The sequence below is a fragment of the Trachypithecus francoisi genome, unplaced genomic scaffold (genome assembly GCF_009764315.1).
Source record: "Trachypithecus francoisi isolate TF-2019V2 unplaced genomic scaffold, Tfra_2.0 Lachesis_group6, whole genome shotgun sequence".
NCBI lineage: Eukaryota > Metazoa > Chordata > Mammalia > Primates > Cercopithecidae > Trachypithecus > Trachypithecus francoisi.
In genome coordinates this window covers 32,915,136-32,933,451 of record NW_022681471.1, presented here as the reverse complement: position 1 = coordinate 32,933,451, position 18,316 = coordinate 32,915,136, and the positions used below count along the sequence as shown (strand labels likewise).

Below are 18,316 nucleotides of genomic sequence, written 5' to 3'. Positions count from 1 at the left end.
CCTGATTAGTTTTCTTGGATGAGGGTTTGCCACTCCCCCTCCCTGCATTCCCAGAGACACACCTATAGGGTGTGCACAGGCACATAATGCATGTATATAGTCTCCACTGCAGCACAGTGGCAGGTCATGTTTGCCTCCAGCACCCCAAACATTGACCAATGCTTTGCATAGGTAGGTGCTTGGTGTCTGTCGGATGAACACTCCTGAATATAACACCATCAGGGAAGTGTAAATGGTAAATATTTCACAGGTTCTTCTCAAGAATTTACAAAATCTACTCCCTGTTCAATCTGGTTCTCATTCCCATTCCGCTAACAGCAGCTACCTGGCATGTTACAAGCACTCAAAAACCTGTTAGTTGCTATTAGTAGTAATGAGAGTTGTATAACTCTTTTTTTTTTTTTTTTTTTTGAGATGGGGTCTCACTCTGTCACCAGGTTGGAGTGCAGTGGCAGGATCTTGGCTTACTGCAACGTCCACCTCCCGGGCTCAAGCGATCCTCCCTGCCTCAGCCCCCCAAGTGGCTGGGACCACAGGTGTGCACCATCACGCCCGGCTAGTTTTTGTATTTGAGGTAGAGACGGGGTTTCACCATGTTGCCCAGGCTGGTCTCAAACTTTTGAGCTCAGGCGATCCGCCCACCTCGGCCTCCCAAAGTGCTGGGATTACAGGCATGAGCCACATGTCCAGCCTACCTTTTTCTCACCTGTAAAATGGAAGAATATCTGGTGGAACTGATCCTTTTCTCTTTTTTTTTTTTTTTTTTTTTGACGGACGAGTCTCACTCTGTCCCCCGGCTGGAGTGCAGTGGCACGATCTCAGCTCACTGCAAGCTTCGCCTCCTGGGATCATGCCATTCTCCTGCCTCAGCCTCCTGATAGCCGGGACTACAGGCGCCCGCCACCTTACCCAGCTAATTTTTTGTATTTTTAGTAGAGACGGGATTTCACCATGGTCTCGATCGATCTCCTGACCTTGTGATCCGCCCACCTCGGCCTCCCAAAGTGCTGGGATTACAGGTGTGAGCCACCACGCCCGGCCGATCCTTTTCTCTTTTTAAAAACTTTCTACGGCCAGCATGGTGGCTCACACCTGTAATCCCAGCACTTTAGAAGGCTGAGGCGGGTGGATCACTTGAGGTCAGGAGTTTGAGACCAGCCTGGCCAACATGGTGAAACCCCAACTCTACTAAAAATACGAAAATTATCTGGGTATGGTAGTGCAGGCCTGTAATTCCAGCTACTTGCGAGGCTGAGGCAGGAGAATTGCTTGAACCCCTGAGGCAGAGGTTGCAGTAAGCTGAGATCGTGCCATTGCACTCCAGCGTGGGCAACAAGAGCAAAACTCTGTCTTAAAAAAACAAACAAGGCCAGGCGCGGTGGCTCACGCCTGTAATCCCAATACTTTGGGAGGCTGAGACAGGTGGATCACGAGGTCAGGAGTCCAAGACCATCCTGGCCAAGATGGTGAAACCCCGTCTCTACTAAAATACAAAAAAATTAGCCAGATATGGTGGTGCGTGCCTGTAGTCTCAGCTACTCAGGAGGCTGAGGCAGAGGAATCACTTGAACCTGGGAGGCGGAGATTGCAGTGCGCCGAGATCGTGCCACTGCACTCCAGCCTGGCGACAGAGCGAGACTCCGTCTCAAAAAACAAACAAAACCTTTTTACCTGGGAGCATAGACTGAATTTACCTTGAATATACACTCCTGGAATTAATCCTTTACAGACATCAATCAATCCTTACAAACCTGAGGTAGTCAGGTATGACTCTGGATATAAAAGTCTACTAAGAGAGCAAGGTCCCACAGTTGGTTCAGTGATGAAGCTGGGATTCAACCCCAGGCTTGACTGCAAGACCTTGAGGGATTACTCTGTCCCTCCAAATTAAAACCCCGGAGTTGGAAGAGAACTGACATCAATCTAGCAGCTGATGTTGAGCACCAACTCCATGGCAGCTCTGCCTGACTTTATCTCAGCCTCCCATCACAACCTCCTCCCTCTCCCTGTGCCAACATATGGTGCATCTGTGCTGGGGACTGACACCAAAACTTTCTTCCTGCTCACTCCCTACTCCTCATCTCCTTTCCTAGTCAGGCAACTGAACCAAGTGCTTTGGTGAATTATTAAATTTCATCCTCACAACCTTCTGAAGGAGACTCCATTTTGCAGATGAGGATGCTGAGGGCTTACAACTGGTGAGTGGTGGAGAGCAGGGTTTTGTTTTGTTTTGAGATGGAGTTTCACTCTGTGGCCCAGGCTGGAGTGCAATGGCGTGATCTCGGCTCACTGCAGCCTGCATTTCTTGGGTTCATGCGATTCTCCTGCCTCAGCCTCCCAAATAGCTGGGTACACAGGCCTGCACCACCACGCCCAGATAATTTTTGTATTTTAGAGACAGGGTTTTTTTTGTATTTAGAGACAGGGTTTCACCATGTTGGCCAGGCTGTCTCCAACTCCTGACCTCAAATCATCCACTCGTCTCGATCTCCCAAACCGCTGGGATTACAGGCATGAACCACCACGCCCGACCTGGGAGCAGGGTTTGATGAATCCAGACTATAGTCTGGTGATACACAGACAGCAGCAAACTCAACCACCAGTCTGCTGCCTACTTCTCAGTAGGTCAAAGGATGGGCAGTGTCACCACAGGGGTGACTTCCTGTCTTTCAAAACCTGTCATCTAATGCTTCACTTCTTTACTATTTCAGTACCTTTTTGAAATCTTAAAATATATCGTGGCCGGGCGCGGTGGCTCAAGCCTGTAATCCCAGCACTTTGGGAGGCCGAGACGGGTGGATCACGAGGTCAGGAGATCGAGACCATCCTGGTCTACACGGTGAAACCCCGTCTCTACTAAAAAATACAAAAAACTAGCCGGGCGGGATGGCGGGCGCCTGTAGTCCCAGCTACTCGGGAGGCTGAGGCAGGAGAATGGCGTAAACCCGGGAGGCGGAGCTTGCAGTGAGCCGAGATCGCGCCACTGCACTCCAGCCTGAGCGACAGAGCTAGACTCCGTCACAAAAAAAAAAAAATATATATATATATATATATATATCGCAAGTTCCCATTCCTCCCTTCAAGATGCACTGATCTAATCCAATTCCCTTCATAGATGGGGAAACAGGTACTGGCAATTGTACAAGATAGCGAGGGGCCACTGGATCCAGACCCCACAGCTTTCAACTCCCAGGCTCCAAATAAACTCCTCACACATGGCTAACCCCTTGTCCACATCATTTTCCCTTTCTCCAAATCCTAATCCTACCTATCTGAGTAGTTGGGTACAGGTGCAACTGTTGGGCGCCTGTAATCCCAACGATTCGAGGTCTGTAGAGAAAACTGGCTATGGCATTAATTAGATCTTAGCCTTGTCACTTAACCTCCTTGGGCTCTGTTAGCAAACACCAACCTACTCTGAAGCACAGACTGCTTTCTAATGCTCTGAAATGGTTAGAAATTTCCGTCTTGTGACTGTCAATTTTATCAAGTCCCTCTTCTTTGGACTTGAGTATTTTGAGTTTTTTGAGACAGGGTCTCATTCTGTCACCCAGGCTGGAGTGCAGTGGCATGATCACGGCTCACTGTAGCCTCGACCTTCCAGGCTCAGGTGATCCTCCCACTTCAGCCTCCCAAGTAGCTAGGACTATAGGTGTGCTACACCCTGGCCGGCTAATTTTTTGTTTTGCCATATTGTGCAGGCTGGTCTCGAATACCTGGGCTCAAGCGATCCACCTGCCTAGGCCCCTCAAAGTGCTGGGATTACAGGCGAGCCACTGCACTCGGCCTTGAGTAACATTTTTAGTATGTTAATATTACCAACTGCTATTCACAGTGGCAGCTTTTTTGAATATGAAGTCATCACTGATGCAATAGAGAGAAAACATTTGCAGTCAGGCCGGGCACAGTGGCTCACACCTGTAATCCCAGCACTTTGGGAGGCCAACGCAGGTGGATTACCTGAGGTCAAGAGTTCGAAACCAGCCTGGCCAACATGGTGAAACCCCATCTCTACTAAAAAAAAAATACAAAAATTAGCCGGGCATGGTGGTGGGCACCTGTAATCCCACTACTTGGGAGGCTGAAGCAGGAGAATGGCGTGAACCCGGGAGGCGTAGCTTGCAGTGAGCCAAGATCACGGCACTGCACTCAGCCTGGGCGACAGGAGCGAGACTCCATCTCAAAAAAAAAAAAAAAAGAAAAAAGAAAAAAGAAAAAAATATTTGCAGTCTAGGGATTCAGGAGGTAGGTTCCAAAGATCCCTTTAAAACCCCTAAGTTCCTTGGTATTCTGGAGCTCACTCTTCACACTTTTGGTGAGTACCATGCTCTTAGGAATTGCTTTTTTTTTTTTTTGAGACACGAGTCTTGCTCTGTTGCCCAGGCTAGAGTGCAGTGGGGTGATCTCGGCTCACTGCAACCTCTGCCTCCTGGGTCTGAGCAATTCTCCTGCCTCAGCCTCCTGAGTAGCTGGGACTGCAGGTGCACGCCACCATGCCCGGCTAATTTTTGTACTTTACTTAGTAGAGACAAGGCTTCACCACGTTGGTGAGGCTGGTCTCGAACTCCTGACCTCAAGTGATCCATCTGCCTCAGCCTCCCAAAGTGCTGGGATCACAGGCATGAGCCACTGTGCCCGGCCGGAATTGCTTTCATCTGAACCTCCTAGTGTGGTTGTAGGCAGGAACCCTTTGCAGTGCAATCCCGCCTATATCACTCGCACACTTTATGCAGCAGCCCACATCTCCTGCCACCTGCCTTCTCAGCTATGTCCAGGCAGCACAGGCCCCTATCGACTGGGCAGGGAGTTAGAGCCAAACCCTGTTCTTTCCCTTGTTGCTGCAGTTTCAATCCTAATTCCACTGGTAATTGGGGGAGCTTTGCTCCCTTCACCTTTTCTACAGAAGAGATCTGCTAAGGCTTGTATATTGGCCTATTCGTTGTCACCACTTAACATGTCACATAATTTGTCTATCAACCAATGAATCCCAGGTACCTAGAACAGTGCCTGACAAAAGGTGGCCAATAATTTGCTAACCATTTCTCTAAATATGAAGTTGCTACCGGTCTTTGAGACATTAAACATAATTCCCTGGTGATTCGTCAGCCAGGGAAACTGCAAGGGGTACCAAAGAAGCTGCACTAACCCGGTAAAAGCTCAAACCCACAAGATTTCCACCGTGTACATTCACTCAGCTATAGCTCTTCAGTAAGTCAGGCAATGGCATTACCTGTTACAATGTCAACATTAACCTAGATTTTTTTAAAACAAAAGTGAACTCTCTTGAATCCAGGAACAGGGGTTGGCAATCTTTTTCCATAAGAGCAAAGTAGTAAATATTTTAGGCTTTGCAGGCCACATTATCTCTGTGCACAAGGGTGCATTATATACATAAGTTATGCACATGGCTGTGAAACAAGAACATTTTATATGGACAGAAATTTTTATTTCAATTTTCAGATGGCATAAAACATTCTTAACTATTTAAAAATGTAGGAACTGTATCGTTCACAGACTGTACAAAAACAGGCAGATGTCTGGGCACGGTGGCTCATGCCTGTAATCCCAGCACTTTGAGAGGCAGAGGTGGTGGATCACCTGAGGTCAGGAGTTCGAGACCAGCCTGGCCAACATGGTGAAAGCCCATGTCTACTAAAAATAAAATTCTGGGATTGCTGTTTCCCTGCACTAGACGTGAATGGGGGAGGTGATCGATTGTAAAAACCATGAGAGGTCGGGCGTGGTGGCTCACGCCTGTAATCCCAGCACTTTGGGAGGCCAAGGCAGGTGGATCTGAAGGTCAGGAATTTGAGACCAGCCTGGCCAATATGGTGAAACCCTGTCTCTACTAAAAATACAAAAACTAGCCGGGCGTGGTGTGGGGCACCTGTAATCCCAGCTACTCAGGAGGCTGAGGCAGGAGAATTGCGTGAACCCGGGAGGCGGAGGTTGCAGTGAGCCGAGATCGTCCCACTGCACTCCAGCCTAGGCAACAGAGCCAGACTCGTCTCAAAAAAATATATATACATAAAATAAAATAAAATTCACAGAATCAGTCCCTTACACTAAACACACTTCAAGCATATGGTAGCCAGAGAACGTTTCTATCACTGCAGAAAGTTCTACTGGATACTGTTGTTAGGTTCGGCAGGGAAGGAGAATTCACTACTTGACAAACCACAATACAACAGCAATTGAAATGAAAGGCCTCACATATTTATTACTGAACCCAGCAACCAACGCATTCATAATAGATTCAGAGAGGAAAATACGTGGAACTCTCCAGGAGTGGTGACATTTTCAGTTTGATATGGTAATGTGATCGTGACCTTCAGACAGCACAAATATATGTGCCATCTCATGTGCAATTCCTTATAGACCAGCTTGGTTCTTCTCCAATGTCTCCTTTTGGAGTTGTACCTACACAGAAAAAAATGTCAAGTTACAAAGGCAGTCTGACAGCAATTTAGCTGTCCCATTCACACAACCTTTTAGGTACCACAAAATAAAAAGGGTACCACTTTTCTCTCCTTTAACAAGTTTGGAGTTCTTTCTGGAGAGTTAAAAAAAAAAAAAGGCCGGGCGCGGTGGCTCAAGCCTGTAATCCCAGCACTTTGGGAGGCCGAGACGGGCGGATCACGAGGTCAGGAGATGGAGACCATCCTGGCTAACACGGTGAAACCCCGTCTCTACTAAAAAATACAAAAAAAACTAGCCGGGCGAGGTAGCGGGCGCCTGTAGTCCCAGCTATTCGGGAGGCTGAGGCAGGAGAATGGCGTAAAACCCGGAGGCGGAGTTTGCAGTGAGCTGAGATCCGGCCACTGCACTCCAGCCCGGGTGACAGAGCGAGACTCCGTCTCAAAAAAAAAAAAAAAAAAAGATTTCCTATGTGTTTAAAAACTAGCCAAGTCAAGTTTTATCCTCTCAAAACAATTCAAGGCTAGGCTCTTTTTTTTTTTTTTTTGAGACGGAGTCTCGCTCTGTCGCCCAGGCTGGAGTGCAGTGGCCGGATCTCAGCTCACTGCAAGCTCCGCCTCCCGGGTTTACGCCATTCTCCTGCCTCAGCCTCCTGAGTAGCTGGGACTACAGGCGCCCGCCACCTCGCCCGGCTAGTTTTTTGTATTTTTAGTAGAGACGAGGTTTCACCGTGTTAGCCAGGATGGTCTCGATCTCCTGACTCGTGATCCGCCCGTCTCGGCCTCCCAAAGTGCTGGGATTACAGGCTTGAGCCACCGCGCCCAGCCAAGGCTAGGCTCTTAACTGGGATCACAGCAGTGGGGAACCCGCTCTCTGCAAGTGTACCTGCACCCACTTTTGATTCAATGGACCTGGAGGTACACACATACTCTGAAGCCCCTCATAATGGGTCACAAACACATAAAAGCTCCCCCATGATACTTTTTTTTTGAGATGGAGTCCTCCCCCCAACCATGCCCAGCTAATTTTGGTCTTTTTAGTAGAGACGGGGTTTCACCATGTTGGCCAGGCTGGTCTCAAACTCCTGACCTCGAGATCCACCCGCTTCTGCCTCCCAAAGTGTTGGGATTACAGGCGTGAGCCACTGCACCTGGCCTCGCATGATCTTTAGAATCAATCAACTCCCCCATTCATGTCTAGTACAGGGAAACAGCAATCCCTGAATTGTCCATGTCAATCTGTCATGATTTTACCTCATAAAGGCAAAATCAAAAATGATTAACACGGCTTTTCTTTCAGCAGGATAATGGCAGTACTTCCACAAAATGAAGCACTGTAATTGCAACCTGCTTTCAAAACATTTTTAAAACTGGAAGATAGCTAAGACAATGAAAATCATTCCATCAGGTCAATTATCTGGGTCAAAGATATATAATCTTACGTACAAAATACCTTCTCAATTGTAGGAGACCACAGAGTTTAATAGCAAGTTATTTATTGAACTAGGCATTGAGTTTTACATACATTTTTCTTTTTTGAGACAGGGTCACACTGTTGTCCAGGCTGCAATGCAGTGGCCGGATCACAGCTCACTGCAGCCTGTGAACTCCTGGGCTCAAGTGATCCTCTCACTTCAGCCTCCCAAATAGTTAGGATTACAAGCATGTGCCACCAAGTCCAGCTAATTATTTTTTTTTGGTAGAGATGGGGGTGGGGGGTGTCTCCCTATGTGCCCAGGCTAGTCTCAAATTCCTGGCCTCAAGCAATCCTCCTGCCTTGGCCTCTCCCAAAGTGCTCGGATTATAGGTATGAGGCACTGTGCCTGGCTTATATATACTTGTTTCATTCTTCACAAGCAGGTCCCACCATCAGGCAGGACACAGAGAAACTCGACGTTCCTGTAGATGTATCAAACAATAAAGGACAGTGTCTAGTATCCAGTAATCAAATGGTAAGCAATTAACTAGCCCATAACATTACAATGGATGGCAATTTTCACATCTAACTGGCTAAATGAACCAAGGAAATGGGCCCTCAACTTTAGCCCTAAGAAGCCACACTTTGAAGTCTTCTTAGCAAACCAATCTCACTAGCTTTGCCATACAACTCTAATCAAGTTCTGGCTGAGTGCCATGGCTCATGCCTGTGATCCCAGCACTTTGGGAGGCAGGTGGATCACGAGGTCAGGAGTTCAAGACCAGTCTGGCCAAGATGGTGAAACCCCGTCTCTACTAAAAATACAAAAATAGCCGGGTGTGGTGGCAGGCACCTGTAATTCCAGCTACTTGGGAGGCTGAGGCAGCAGAATTGCTTGAACCCAGGAGGTGGAGGTTGTGGTGAGCCAAGATCACACCATTGTACTCCACCGTGGGCAATGACAGCAAAACTCTGTCTCAAAAAAAAAAAGTGCTTTGACTAGCCTGGGCAACATGGCAAAACCCCATCTCTACAACAGGTACACAAATTAGCCAGGCATGGTGGTGAACGCCTGTAGTCCCAGCTACTCAGAAGGAGGCTGAGGCAGGAGGGTTGCACCACTGCACTCAGCCTGGGTGAAAGAGCAACTGCTGAACCTTGGGCAACTCTTGCTGATTCTTGATACTTATTTTTCCTCCCTTCAAAACCCGTCTCAAGGCCCATCAGGTCCAAAGAGCGACAGGCTGAAAAAGCCATGCATGAGTCGTTGAGTTTCAGGCCTAGCTTTCCCTGGAGTTAGGCTAGATGACCTTGGAGGTCCTTCATAGCAATTCTAGTAATGTTTTTCCTTTGAGATCAACTACTTCCCCAGTAGAGGGCAGTTTTCCAATCTTTTCTGGTCTCTCTTTAGAAAAGAGAAACATCTAGGCCGGGCGCGGTGGCTCAAGCCTGTAATCCAGCACTTTGGGAGGCCGAGACGGGCGGATCATGAGGTCAGGAGATCGAGACCATCCTGGCTAACATGGTGAAACCCCGTCTCTACTAAAAAATACAAAAAGACTAGCCGGGCGAGGTGGCGGGCGCCTGTAGTCCCAGCTACTCGGGAGGCTGAGGCAGGAGAATGGCGTGAACCCGGGAGGCAGAGCTTGCAGTGAGCTGAGATCCGGCCACTGCACTCCAGCCTGGGCGATGGAGCGAGACTCCGTCTCAAAAAAAAAAAAAAGAGAAACATCTAAAAACTGGGCTAGGCGCAATGGTTCACGCCTGTAATCTCTGCACTTTGGTAGGGTGAGACAGGAGGACTGCTTGAGCTCAGGAGTTCAAGACCAGCCTGGGCAACACAGAGAGACCCCATCCCTACAAAAAATTTAAAAATTAGCCAGGTGTGGTGGCGTGTGCCTGTAGTCCCAGCTACTCAGAGAGATAAGGCGGGAGGGTCACTTGAGCCTGGTAGTGTAGAGGCTGCAGTGATAGTGTCAATGCAGCATGTAAAACAGAACAAGATCCTGTCTCAAAAAACAAAAACAAAGGCCGGGCGCAATGGCTTACGCCTGTAATCCCAACACTTTGGGAAGCCGAGAGGGGCAGATCACTTGAGCTCAGGAGTTTGAGACCAGCCTGGCCAATATGGTGAAACCCCATCTCTACTAAAAACACAAAACTTAGCTGGGTGCATGCCTGTAGTCCCAGCTACTCCGAAGGCTGAGGCAGAAGAATCACTTGAACCTGGGAGGCAGAGGTTGCAGTGAGTCAAGATTGTGCCACTGCACTCCAGCCTGGGAAACAGAGCGAGACTCCATCTCGAAAAAAACAAAATACAAAAACAAAAAGCCTAAAAACACTGACTGGGTCTTCTCCACCAGGATGTGTATAAGACAGCCTTCCACCTTTATGACCTAGCTCAGACTAAAGATAACCAGGAAATTAACAAGTATTGGAGAAGTGTCTGCCCATAAGCCCAGCTGTGGACTGGATGCAGTGCAGAAACAAAGGAAGCATGTTTTTAAAAAAGAATTTGAGAATGCTGTCAGAGGGTGGATTGGACTGCATGCAATTTTAATCATGTATTTATACTCAAAAAGTAACCCTGGCCAGGTACAGTGGCTCTTACATTTAGCAAAATACAAGCAGTATGATGGAGATCTTACCTTATTTTATTTCCAGTTTCATCCGAATCCACTGGGGAATGGGACGATTTTGCTTTTGTTTCTTGGCCAGGAATCGCTTAATCCTGAAAGTCTTGTGAGAAGACTGGGAAGAAAATGCAATCAATTTAGACATTGATATTAGAGACTGCCTGAATGATTCAAAGTCAAGAACTCCTTCAAACCAACATTTGAGTGCTTAACACCTACCCCAGCCCCAAAATCTTCTCAATGCTAAGCCATCAAGCCAAGCAAGCCTCTGACCCTCACAGCTTCTCTGGAGGCAGACACCACAGTTTCCATTGTTCAAATTAAGTAAGTGGAATCAGGAGGTTAAGAAACACAAAATCAGAGCATCAATGTGCAGAACCAGAATTCAAACCCAGGTCCTCTCTGCTCCACAGCCAGAGGCTACCTTTCAGTTTACCCTGCGGTCCCCCAAGGACTCAGACGACCACACTGGGAATGGCGAGGGAACTTGGCTTCCTGGGAAGAACACAGCTTTGAGTCAAACAGAACCATCTACCATTTGCAAGTCAACGAATCTCAGTGCTCTACTTTGTAAAATAGGGGTACATACTTTTCAAGGTCATTGGGAGGGCAATTGAGACTTAGGGCAAGTCCCTGACGTTCAGAGGATCTACTCACCATTTCGGTATTAATCGTAACTCTATCCCTACTGCTAATTCTCACTGCTACAAAAATAAACTTTTAATTTAAAAAGAAATGAAATGTCACTTTTCCGAGGATGACTGTCTCACTTTCTAGTTGCATCTTTTGGCTTTCATAAAGAACTTCAGTCATCTAAGGCCAAGCCCAATACTCCCCCAAATCTACAGAATGATCTCGCAAAAAGGGCACGGATGCAGGTTTAATGCCTGGCCAACCTGAAAGAACATACCCTTGCATAATAATGGGAGCCAATACAAAGAAGGCAAAGATCACACGCCCCCCCAACCAACAGTAGCAGTTGTAAATCTTGTCAAGTAAATAGTAACAAAATACCAGTACGTATCGCCTCCACATCTGGAAATCAACATTTCACATTTCCCAGTGAAGAGTGACTGGTTCGCTACTGCCATTTACTAAGAAGGCCAGAATGACATACGGGTTCACAAAACACCCCTTGTTCTAGGCGCTTCCACGGGGTGACGCTCAAGTCTCTGAATAAACGTCCTCTAAACAAAAGTCCTGGGATCTAAAAATGTGGTTCGCTTCTCTACGCCAAGCTTAAACCTTTTCGAAAACCAGTAGCCCATTACCCTCCTGATTGCCCTCCACGTTGCGCGTGCCACGGGCAGCCCACGGTCAGGTCACGATTTCGGGGGTGGCTGCTACCTCCCAACCCTCGCCTCCAGAACCAGAGTTCACTACAAGCGAAGGGAAACCGGAATCCCTGCCCGACTCGGCAGCGGCCCGGCAAAGAAAGAGTCCCCTTGAATCCGCGGCCGCAGCGCAGCCTGCCCCTCTCCAGGTTGCTCGCTGGCTCACTGGCTTCCCTCCAGGCCGAGGAAGACAACAGTGGCCGGGCCGGGCGCGGTGGCTCAAGCCTGTAATCCCAGCACTTTGGGAGGCCGAGACGGGCGGATCACGAGGTCAGGAGATCGAGACCATCCTGGCTAATACGGTGAAACCCCGTCTCTACTAAAAAATACAAAAAACTAGCCGGCGAGGTGGCGGGCGCCTGTAGTCCCAGCTACTCGGGAGGCTGAGGCAGGAGAATGGCATAAACCCGGGAGGCGGAGCTTGCAGTGAGCTGAGATCCGGCCACTGCACTCCAGCCCGGGCGATAGAGCGAGACTCCGTCTCAAAAAAAAAAAAACAGTGGCCGGACTGGAGCTTTTCTTGAAAAAGCCTTTAAAAGGCACCTGCCCCTCGACGCTCCGCGCGGCCCAGGCATTTCGTGGCAGCGGCCTCGGGTGTTTGGGAAGCCGCCCTGGGGCCGATGGGGGCCGATGGGGACCGATGGACTTACCATGGCGAGAAGTGGAGGCAAGAACACACCACTATGGCGGAGAAAGGAAAAGAGAGGGGAAGCAGGCGGAAGAACGAGCTTAGAAGGCGCTTCTGATGGGCGGAGCTTAGGAGGTGACGCTATTCGCAGACCGCCTCTTCCTAGTGTCTTCTGCGCCCACCGGTGCGCTCCCATGGCGCCGTGGGAAAGAGCGCTGGTTTCTGCCAAATGCAATTCGCTTTGCTTCGCTTCCCTAAGTGCGTTCCCCGAGGGGCCCGGCAGTGTGCTAGGGGCACTCTGCTTCGCTAGTGAGGCAGACAGCCCGTGATAAATGCCAAAGTAGAAGCCCTTCCGAAACCTAAGGAGTCAATGGGCGGGACTAACCCTAAGGGAGGGCAGGGGAAGCGACCGTCACCTCCGGGCGCCAGGGACTGGGAACGCCGGATTGGAGCTGGGCAGGCGGAGAGCAAGTGCCATTTTCCCGGAGGGCTACGAGTCATTCCGGCCTGGCTGGAAGGTGTGGGAAAGGACAGTCGTGTCGGAGGAAGCAGGAGAAGTTAGAGGGGGTTGGACCACGTGGACGCTTTTGTAAGCCTAGGCACTTGGGGTTTTCGACTAGGCGAAAGGTTGCCAATCAAAGTTTTCAACTCAGAAAGTTAGGGACAGAACCTCTTCCTTGGCTGCTAAGAAGTCCAGCCTGACATTGTATCCCGTCTTTGGCAAGCTGTACAATAATTAATGACATGCATTTGGGATGCTAGTGTTCCCCGTTTTAAGCCTTTTCCCCGTTTAAAAGCAAAAACCTTTCATTTTTGATGAATAAATAAAATAAATATAAAAATAAGCCGGGCGTGGTGGCTCACGCTCGTAATCCCAGCACTTTGGGAGACCTAGGCGGGCGGATTACTTGAAGTCAGGAGTTGGAGACCAGCCTGGCCAAAATGGTGAAACCCTGTCTCTACTAAAAATACAAAAAAATTAACCAGGCGTGGTGGTCGGCGCCTGTAATCTCAGCTACTCGGGAGGCTGAGACAGGAGAATCGCTTGAACCCGGGAGGCGGAGGTTGCAGTGAGCTGAGCGCCACTGCACTCCAGCCTGGGCTGCAGAGCAAAACTCCATCTCAAAAAGGAAAAAGTAAATAAATAAAAGCAAAAACCTCCACGTATATTTGCAGTCACCTCAAGCATTTTTGCACCAATGGATCACAGAAAGGGTTTTTAACCTGGAGTCCACAAGAGTCCATGTATAGAATTCAGAGGATCCCATGAACTTGAATGGGAAAATACAACTTTATTTCCACCAAATTTAATGAAATTTAATGCTTTCTTTATTTACGAATGTAGGCAACAGACCACAGTGGCATTAGCAGTACTTGTGACTTGGTCACTAATAGAAATCATAGATGGCTTCATATTACATTACAGTTGATGCAGATGTCTCCAGACATTTACACACTCACTTCCTTTAAATTACTAAGTTCACAAATAGAACTATGTTAAGAAGCCCATAGATTACTATAGCACACATTTTTTTCTTTCTTTCTTTTTTTTTTTTTTTTTTTTTTTTTTTTTTTTTTGAGACGGAGTCTCGCTCTGCCGCCCAGGCTGGAGTGCAGTGGCCGGTCTCAGCTCACTGCAAGCTCCGCCTCCCGGGTTTACGCCATTCTCCTGCCTCAGCCTCCCGAGCAGCTGGGACTACAGGCGCCCGCCACGTCGCCCGGCTAGTTTTTTGTATTTTTTTAGTAGAGACGGGGTTTCACCGTGTTAGCCAGGATGGTCTCGATCTCCTGACCTCGTGATCCGCCCGTCTCGGCCTCCCAAAGTGCTGGGATTACAGGCTTGAGCCACCGCGCCCGGCCTTTTCTTTCTTTCTTTTCTTTTTTTTTTTCAAGGCTGAGTCTCCTTTTATTGCCCAGGCTGGGGTGCAATGGCACAATCTTGGCTCACTGCAACCTCCGCCTCCCGGGTTCAAGTGATTCTCCTGCCTCAGCCTTCTGAGTGGCTGGGATTATAGGCACGCCCTACCACGCCCAGCTAATTTTTGCATTTTTAGTAGAGCCTGAGTTCGCCATGTTGGCTAAGCCGGTCTTGAACTACTGACCTCAAGTGATCCGCCCGCCTCGGCCTCCCAAAGTGCTGGGATTACTGGAGTGAGCTACCGTGCCCGGCCTAAATTCACATTCTGAGGCCCTGGGGATTAGGGCTTCAACATATGAATTTTGGGGTAACATAATTTAGCTCATGAAACCACCAGTCACCTTCTAAGGCCGAATTCAAATGCTGTCTCTTCCCCTTAGCTGGAAATCACCACCCCTTCAACATTGTTCTAATAGTTTATTTGTATCTTCTTGTGGCTCCTAGCACTATCTGTTCTGTTGCGATACAAAAGGATGACAGTACAGTGAATGTTGCTTATGGGGCTTGATAGTTACTATGTGCCTGCATGTATTAATCCAAGTCTCACTATGAGCTTATCATGTCTTACCAGTGACCCTTTGAATCCTCACCAGAACACTACAAGGTAAGTATGGTTATTTATCCTCATTTTACAGAAGAGGGAACTGCAGCAGGGACAGATTAAGTTGTATGCCCAAGGTCACACAACTACTATGTTGCACAGCCAGTACTCAGACTCAGGTAGTTCAGGCTTCAAAGTCTGTGCTGTCACCACTACCTTCTACTGCCTTTTCAACTCCACAGATTTGAGAACCTACTCTGTCTGGTTTGGGTCTTCGTGCTGAGGGTACAGGAGCAAACAAGTCTGACCAAATATCCCTGCCCTCTTGGAATCTGGTGGCAATGGTATGGTTCTGGATTTTTTTGTGGTGGAATTACACAAAGCTACACATGTGATAGAATTTGCCAGGTGTGGTGACTTACGTCTGTAATTCCAGCACTTTGGGAGGCTGAGGTGGGTGGATCACCTGAGGTCACGTGTTCAAGCCCAGCCTGGCCAACATGGTGAAACCCCGTCTCTACTAAAAATACAAAAAAATTAACCAGGCGTGGTGGTGTGCGCCTGTAATCCCAGCTACTCAGGAGGCTGAGGCAGGAAAATGGCTTGAACCCAGGAGGCAGAGGCTACAGAGAGCCGAGATCGCACCACTACACTCCAGCCTGGGTGACAGAGTGAGACTCTGTCTCAAAACAAAACAAAAACAAACAAAGAAATTTAGCTGGGCATAGTGGTGCGTGCCTGTAGTCTAAGCTACTCGGGAGGCTGAGACAGGGAGAACTACTTGAACCCGGGAGGTGGGGGTTGCAGTGAGCCGAAATTGTGACACTGCACCCCAGCCTGGGTGACAGAGCAGGAGAGCAGGACTCTCTCTCAAAAGAAAAAAAAAAAAGAATTCTATACAACTCCTTCCTGCCCACCCTGCCCCGATGACTATATGTGTAACTGGTGAATCTGAGTAAGCTCTGTGGACTGTGCCAATGTGAATTTCCTGGTTGTGATATTGTACTATAGTTACGCAAGACGCAAACACTGGGGAAAACTAGATAAAGGGTACACAGGGCCTCTCAGACCCTTTCTTTGCAACTTCTTGTGAATCTATTATTATTTCAAAATACAAGCCTAAAAAAAAAAACTCTGCCCTCATTGAGTTTAATTATAGTGGCGAGTTAGACACAAATATATAAATTACATGGGACATCAGAAGGAGGTGTCATCAAGAAAAGCAAAGCAGGGGCCAGGTACAGTGGCTAACACCTGTAATCCCAGCATTTTGGGAGGCTGAGGAAGGAGGAAGAGTTGAGGCCAGGAGTTTTAGATCAGCCTGGACAACATAGTGAGACTCTATCTCTACAAAAAATACAAAATTTAGCCACCAGGTGTGGTGGCATGTGCCCGTAGCTCCGGCTACTTGGAAGGTGAGAAGGGAGGATCACTTGAGCCCAGGAGTTCGAGGCTGCAGTGAACCATGATTGTGCCACTGCACTCCAGCCTGGGCAACAGGCCCTGTCTCAAAAAAAAAAGTTGGAAAAAAATAATGCAGCAATAAAAAATAATACAAATATAGACAGGTGTGGCAGCATGCACCTGTAGTCCTAGCTACTTGGGAGGCTGTGGCAGGAGGATTGCTCGATCCCAGGAGTTCAAGTCAAGCCTGGGCAATGTAGTGAGACCCTATCTCTAAAAATAAATACAAATGAAAAACAGTACAGTATAACAATTATTTACATAGCATTTACACTACATTAGGTATTATAAGTAAACAAGAGATGATTTAAAGTATACAGGAGGATGTGTGTAGGTTATATGCAAATATTACATCATTTTATATAAAGGTCTTGGACATCAGTGGATTTTGGTGTTAAAGGGATCCTGGAACCAATCCTTCATGTATACTGAGAGACGATTATATTTACAAAGGTGTAGATGCTGAACAGGTATCCAGGGCCTCCCAGAGCCAGCCGAGGAGTCTGAGATTTATCCTGGGGACCAACAATTTGCAGACTTCTTTTTATGTATTTATTTATTTATTTATTTTTGAGATGGAGTCTCATTCTGTTGCCTAGGCTGGAGTGCAATGGTGTTATCTCCACTCACTGCAACCTCCACCTCCTGGGTTCAAGTGATTCTCCTGCCTCAGCCTCCCAAGTGGCTGGGATTACAGGCACATGCTACCACGCCCGGCTAATTTTTGTATTTTTTAGTAGAGACGGGGTTTCACCATGATGGCCAGGCTGGTCTCAAACTCCTGACCTCAAGTGATCCACCCGCCTCAGCCTCCAAAGTGCTGGGATTACAGGCGTGAGCCACCGCGCCCAGTGTAATTTGCAGACTTCTTTAACAGAATGGCTCTTTGTTTTAAAAGCCATTTTATATAGAAACCCACTCTTGACTCTTCTCTTTCTGTTACACCCTTAATCCAATCTCTTAGCAAATCCTGTAAGCTCTCAAAAATGTGTCTCGAATTCAGTGCTTCTCATTTCCCCCACCGTGGTTCATCTCTCACTTGGATTACTGCAAAATCCTCTAAACTCTTCCCCCTTCGTCGTCTGGCCCTGCCCCTCTACAGTTTCTTCTTCTTTTTTTTTTTTTTTTGAGACGGAGTCTTGCTCTGCCGCCCAGACTGGAGTGCAGTGGCCGGCTCTCAGCTCACTGCAAGCTCCGCCTCCCGGGTTCACGCCATTCTCCTGTCTCAGCCTCCCGAGTAGCTGGGACTACAGGCGCCCGCCTCGTCGCCCGGCTAGTTTTTTGTATTTTTTAGTAGAGACGGGGTTTCACCGTATTAGCCAGGATGGTCTCGGATCTCCTGACCTCGTGATCCGCCCGTCTCGGCCTCCCAAAGTGCTGGGATTACAGGCTTGAGCCACCGCGCCCGGCCTCTACAGTTTCTTCTTAACACAGCAGTCAATGTCCCTGTTAAAACCTAAGCCTGATCATGTCACTGTGTTTTTGTTTTGTTTTGTTTTCTTTGAGACCGAGTCTTGCCCTGTCGCCCAGGCTGGAGTGCAATGGTGTGATCTTGGCTTACTGCAACCTCCACCTCCCGGGTTCAAGCAAGTCTCCTGCCTCAGCCTCCTGAGTAACTGGGATTACAGGCACACGCCACCACACCCGGCTAATTTTTTGTATATATTTTTTTTTTTTTTTTTAGTAGAGACGGGGTTTCATCATGTTGGCCAGGCTGGTCTCGAATTCCTGACCTTATGATTTCCCTGCCTCAGCCTCCCAAAGTGCTGGGATTACAAGCATGAGCCACTGCACCCAGCCTCATGTCACTGTATTTAGTGGCTCCTTTTTATTTTTATTTTTTATTTTTTATTTTTTTATTTTATTTTATTTTTTTGAGACGGAGTCTTGCTCTGTCGCTCAGGCTGGAGTGCAGTGGCCGGATCTCAGCTCACTGCAAGCTCCGCGTCCTGGGTTTACGCC

The 18,316-nt window shown here is 48.1% G+C and overlaps 1 long non-coding RNA gene and 1 other non-coding gene across 3 annotated transcripts; both read right to left on the bottom strand.

Moving 5' to 3' along the window:
• Window positions 1–6,271: 6,271 nt before the first annotated feature.
• Window positions 6,272–12,776, bottom strand: LOC117077544. 2 transcript variants are annotated; one of them, XR_004434796.1, is made up of 3 exons: window positions 12,454–12,776; window positions 10,482–10,584; window positions 6,272–6,420 (listed from the first exon to the last, which is right to left on the bottom strand). It is a non-coding gene; the product is annotated as an uncharacterized LOC117077544 (long non-coding RNA). The 2 variants fall into 2 exon arrangements; XR_004434795.1 differs by lacking the exon at window positions 6,272–6,420 and adding an exon at window positions 7,878–8,315 and having other exon boundaries at window positions 12,454–12,772.
• On the bottom strand, window positions 7,640–7,770 carry LOC117078649. Its single transcript, XR_004435087.1, has one exon. It is a non-coding gene; the product is annotated as a small nucleolar RNA SNORA69 (small nucleolar RNA).
• Window positions 12,777–18,316: the final 5,540 nt, after the last annotated feature.